This window comes from Pteropus vampyrus, unplaced genomic scaffold, assembly GCF_000151845.1.
Source record: "Pteropus vampyrus isolate Shadow unplaced genomic scaffold, Pvam_2.0 Scaffold56, whole genome shotgun sequence".
In the NCBI taxonomy this organism is placed as follows: Eukaryota; Metazoa; Chordata; class Mammalia; order Chiroptera; family Pteropodidae; genus Pteropus; species Pteropus vampyrus.
In genome coordinates this window covers 3,085,054-3,090,798 of record NW_011888837.1, presented here as the reverse complement: position 1 = coordinate 3,090,798, position 5,745 = coordinate 3,085,054, and positions in this window count along the sequence as shown.

Sequence of the window (5,745 nt, the reverse complement as noted above, 5' to 3'; positions counted from 1 at the left end):
AAAGAAGAACCCAGTTATTCCATTTCTGGGTATTTATCCAAAGAAATTCAAAATACTACTTTGAAGAGACATGGGCATCTATATGTTCATTGCAACGTTATTTATAGTAATTAAAAAATGAAGGCTACCTGGGTGTCCATCGATGGATGAATGGATAAAGAAGAGGTGGTACATATACATAATGGGATATTATTCAGCCATAAAAAGAAGAATGAAATCTTGCCATCTGCAGCAACAGGGATGGACCTAGAAGTTTTTGTGCCAAATAGGGTAAGTCAGACATAAAAAAACAAATGCCATATGATTTTACTTACATGTGGAATCTAAAGAACAAAATAAACAAACAGAACAGAAATAAACTCATAAATACAGAAAATATTTTGATGATTGCCAGATAGAAGGAGTTTGGAGGTGGGTGAAAAAGGAAAAGAGATTAAGAAGGACAGATTGGTAGTTACATTACAGTCATAAGGATGAAAAGTATGGCATAAGAAATATAGTCAATAATCTTGTAATAACTATGTATGGTGTCAGATGGGTACTAGATTTATCAGGGTGACCACTTTGTAATTTTATATATATGTCTAATCATTGCATTGTACACTTGATCCTAATATATCATTGAATGCCAATGGTAATTAAAAAATTAGAAATCATTTAAAAAGATGAATAAAATGATTATTACACATCCAAATAATAATAAAGGTAATTAATATATGTGATTTGGGTGAGAGTGCGTGGAAATTAGTACCTGGCAATATCAGGTACTCACAACATGAGTTGAAGTTTCCCAACAAAGTACCAAATAACTACTCTGAAAGTTATGAGTCCCCAAGGTCATGGACTCAGAAGACAGACTTAAAAGACTTAATGAGACAGGCGTGTGTTCTAACAGAATATCTCACATGTAATACATAACCTTTCAATTAAATATGGGGTTGGGGAACAAATAAAAAAATAAGTCTTTCAATAAATGAGCAAAAACCCAAGCTGAGAATATTTTTTGATGTGAATGAGGAGTAGGGCTCAAGTACCCAAGGGAACAAGATGTGCACCTTATGACGTCTTCAAAAAAAGGTCCATGGGTGATTGGGAAAGTCTACTGACCCTTTAAACTCTTATAAATATAAAAGTTACACAAGTACTCTGAAAAAAAATAATAAAAGTTTCTTTAGTTGTTTGATGGAATTTCTCGTAGGTATGAGAGATCTGTGAAAACTACTGAATTTACAGCAGAAGAAATAAGATCACCTATTTTCTCTTCTTTTCTCTTTTCCCTTTTGTTCTTAATCCCATGCAGGCTAATGGAAAATGCCAACTTATCAAGGGCCTTGGCTCACTTTTGTAGCTGTCTAGTGATCCTGAGCTTTGACTTTTTAAAATCGTCCCATTGCACACATTCTAGAGACAGGGAGAAATAGACATCTGAAAAACTGCCCCTATAAAATTCTAGGACAACTGGTTCTACTTGGAGACAATAGGGAAATGTGAAGACTTCAGAATTTCTTCAGATGTTGTGGCAAACTTTGAGACCAAGTACCTCCCTATCATATGACATATTTAGGGAAATAACCATGAGAGAATGGGATTCAAATATTTACCTATTTTCACATTAAAGTTATATCTTTAGGTGGCTGAATTTTTTATCTAAGTAACTATAATTGCACACTAAAGATAATGTGAAGATGAACCTGACAGTTAATGGATCATCCTAGCTCATAAATACCAGCTGAGACAGATATATAGCTCTAGTGTAGCCAGATTTTGCAAGCCATGGGTAGTGACAGCCTGTCCATCTTATATAATTCTACCTTCAGAGAAAGTATAATGGTATCTCAAGTCTAAGGGATAGCTATTTTGCAGGACTGCTCTGTCACAATCTAGCCTACCATTAGATAGATGGTAGATGATAGATAGATAGATAGATAGATAGATAGATAGATAGATAGATAGATAGATAGATAGTTGATAGATAAAGAAGATATGTCATCTTTGTGCTCATCACTACACTAAGATGACATAAACTGAATGTCATAAACTCTGGCATTGTCTAATCTACCACTGCTGACTTCAGGACTCTAAGGTGAAAAACTACATTCTCTGGTATACAGAGAACTAGCTTAATTGAGGTCACTGGGGACTCAAATTCTCAGATAATCTTCTTAACTTCCTAACCATAGGGGGAAAAAAAAGTGTAGCTACACTAATTCTGAGAATATGTGTGTCTTACAGCACAGGGTCTCCAGTCAGGAATTCTGATAAATATTATATTGCAGGACATAGTCAGTGGCCGTACATATTTGACTTATTTAGTGTCTGATTAACGGTAGCACTGAGAATATTAGAAATAAAAGTTAAGAATAAAATAATGACTAGTGCATGGTGCAAATTATATAGAATGTGTTTCTTGCCAAAATAGCCTTTTTAAGGGCCTATAAGGGCCTTAGAAAAGGCTATGGGCATAAGGGACCAGTACAAAAATATTGAGGAGCATCTAAATTATATAGTGCAAGAAAGTAATGTGACTCTTGGTTAGGGGAAGAATTCGTTTGGGTAATACACTAAAATTTGAGATTAGATGCTAGGATATCCAAATCAGGATCTGGAGTTAGAGGTGATTGTCTGAACACTGGCTGATCAAATATCTTCTGGTTGATTTTGTTGTTCTGTGACATTTCATGTAATGATTCCCAAGAAATCTCTAGTGAGATCTTAAATCTGGCAGCTGACACCTGGTGCTCCAAAGACATTGAACATAAGCTATGTGTCAGCACACTTAGCATTTTTCAGAGCATAAAGCTACAAACTCTGTCTTGGGATTGAAGCACTCTCAACTAGAGATAGTAGAGTCTTCCTCATTTAAACTGGGCAAGAGGATGCATGCCAATTCCCTACAGTTTGAAGCCATTCACCAGGGAGTGGCTATTGAGGAGTTTGACCCCATTTGCTGAAAAGGCTATATACGGGTGTGGTTGAAGATGGTGAGCATATAGGTCTGATGGGGTTGAATCTCTGGCATGAAGACAGAACCACCTGGCTGTCCTCCAAATTAAATATAGTGAAGCATTCCATTGTATTAGCAATGATAGAGGTAAGAAATTTTGAACTTTACTTATATATTTAAATAAAAAAAGACAGTATAATTTGAATTCTGGTTTTCATTGTTTTGGACATTAAATTCTCTGAAAATATAACTTTTGAACTTTAATTTCTCCCTGGTAATTTGACAGAGAAGAAGGCTTTTAAATGTTGACATTTTATTAATCGAATATCTCAGTTTTCTTTAATTTATTGAAGAGTAACAAGCTATTTTGGACAATAGATATCAACATAATTTGGAATACAAATTAAAATGGAGGGTGAAGAGGCATGAGTATAACATAACCTTAAATTTAATTAGTGACTGCTCTGACCCAGCTCAACACTGACTACTAGAGATTTTTGGAGAATATAGAAAGGAATCGTGGTTGGAATTGAGAAAGGGACCTTATGAAGATGGAAAAAGGACTTCCCTACCAGACTGCTCACTTCTTCACCCAAATGAAATAGCCATGATTTGAGTATGTTAGGGGTGAATGTTTGTTCCCCACTTCTCTGGTTTTCATGAGGAAGAATTTGCCTAAGTACAGCTGGCAAATTCACCAAAGGGTGAACGAAGTACACCCTTTGTTCCTCCTCAAGAAGGTGGACCAAGTTACCTGGTTGGTGAAAGACAGATCTAACACTAGGCCACATTGAAAAATACCATTCAGCTTTGTCAGTGTATTAGTTAGCTTTTTCTGTGGCAACAAACAATGCCAATATATCAGAGGCTAACATCCACAAGAGCTACAGGCATAAGAGCTACAGGCCAGTTGTACCATTGCTCAGTTCTGCTGTGCTTGACTCAGCATGGCTTGGTTATATGTATCTTCTCAGCCTAGAAACCTGGGCAGTTAGAGTATCCCTTATCCAAGTCATGCTATTCTAATATAAGAGGGCAAACACAATGCAACTTGAAGCTGCAACACAAAAATGGCAACTATCACACCTGCTCATATCCCATTAGCCAAAACATTCTCCAGGACCCAGCCCATAGTCAATAAGGTAGGGACATATACTCTTCCCACATGATGCAACATTTCACATGACAAGGAGGAAGAACATATAATCCTGTCATAGGAAAAGAAACAAATAATTGGAAAATTATAATTTAATGTTCCATAATGACATATAAAGGCAATATGTCTTTCCATCTTCCTGAATACTAGGTCTATTATCTAAAAGTAGTGGAGACCATAAGGGTCGTTTATCGAATCTTTTAAAAACAAAATCATTTTCGTCAACATTTCTTAGATCTTTTATCTTTTTGTCAATTATTATTAAATTTAAATATTCTTAATTACACGTGAGGCAGAACACATTTTCATATACGTTTTAGCTACTGGAATACCCCTTCTATTGAGTTGCCTGATCATATTTTTTGCCTATGTTTCAGCTTCTTTTTCTTTTGCTTATTGATTTTTGTGTGTTCTTGGCATATTCTAGATATTAGCCCTTCATTAATTAAATATGTGGCAAATAACTTCTCAGACTAAGGCTTTATTTTTTCCTTTTTTAAAAATGATGTATTTTGAAGCACGATATGTTTCATTTAATGTAGTATAATCAATAAATATTTTTATTTTTTTATATCTTGTTTAAAATACCCTTCCTCACACTGCGATTATAAAGGTATTGTACTATATTTTCTTCTAAAACTTTTAAGTTGTGCTTTTCACACACACACAAAAAAAATGGATTTTACGAAATTAGAAATTGATGCTCAGTGATTAAGAAACTTTCCTAAGCTCACAGTTAATAAATTAACGAGCCAGAATTTTGACCCCAATCAGATAGCTTAACTCTACAGCAACATGTCATTTCTATGCCAAGTTGCAATTTTTATAGCGGGACATCTACTTATTTTTATTTAGGTGCCCTGCTGGGTGTTCCTCCAACACCTAGAACTTTCTTTACTTTATAACAATTTCTGTTTAATTATCTGCCTCTAATCAAACTCTAGGGTCTGGAAAGGCTGACTGCATCTACTTCCTTCGTTATGTCATCCTAGCTTGTAGTACAAGTAGAGGGGATTCAATTTGCATTTTCCAAATGAATGAATAAGGTAAAAAAAAAAAAAAAGACCTGTGTAAATGATGTGTTGAGGAGTATGTACTTTTAGGATATTCAAGTCATCTGGAACCTGTAGGCCCGAAGCATTAAGAGGAGGCACCTGTACCCCATATGTAATACCCTGATTTTAATAACAAAATAAAAAGTTTTATAAAAGCTATTTTCATTACTTTAAGTGGAAACACTGTAAGAGTCTTTATCTCATGTATTATTTCCTTGTTTCAAAGGAACAAAGAATGATGTGCATGTATTATAACATTTATCCAGGTTAATAATTGCTGAACTGCTCCAACGACATATTTCCCCAAGTCGTTTGCCACAGTTCCATCACGCTGTCATTGGAAAACCACAGGCCTGGAGCAGCAAGCAGGACTAGGAAGGGGGAAGAAGTTATTTCCAGCTATTGTATATCTCAGGACTTTAAATGGAAAACAGGCCTTCTAGATGAAAATAAGCACCGGCAACTAACTCTCCCATAGGAATAGAGCAATGTTTTCTGGGCCCTGCACTGAAAAATACCTTGTTTCATGCTTGTGGCTAATGCCACCCAAATGCAAAACTCAGTTTTACTGTGGCGTCCTGATTATGAGC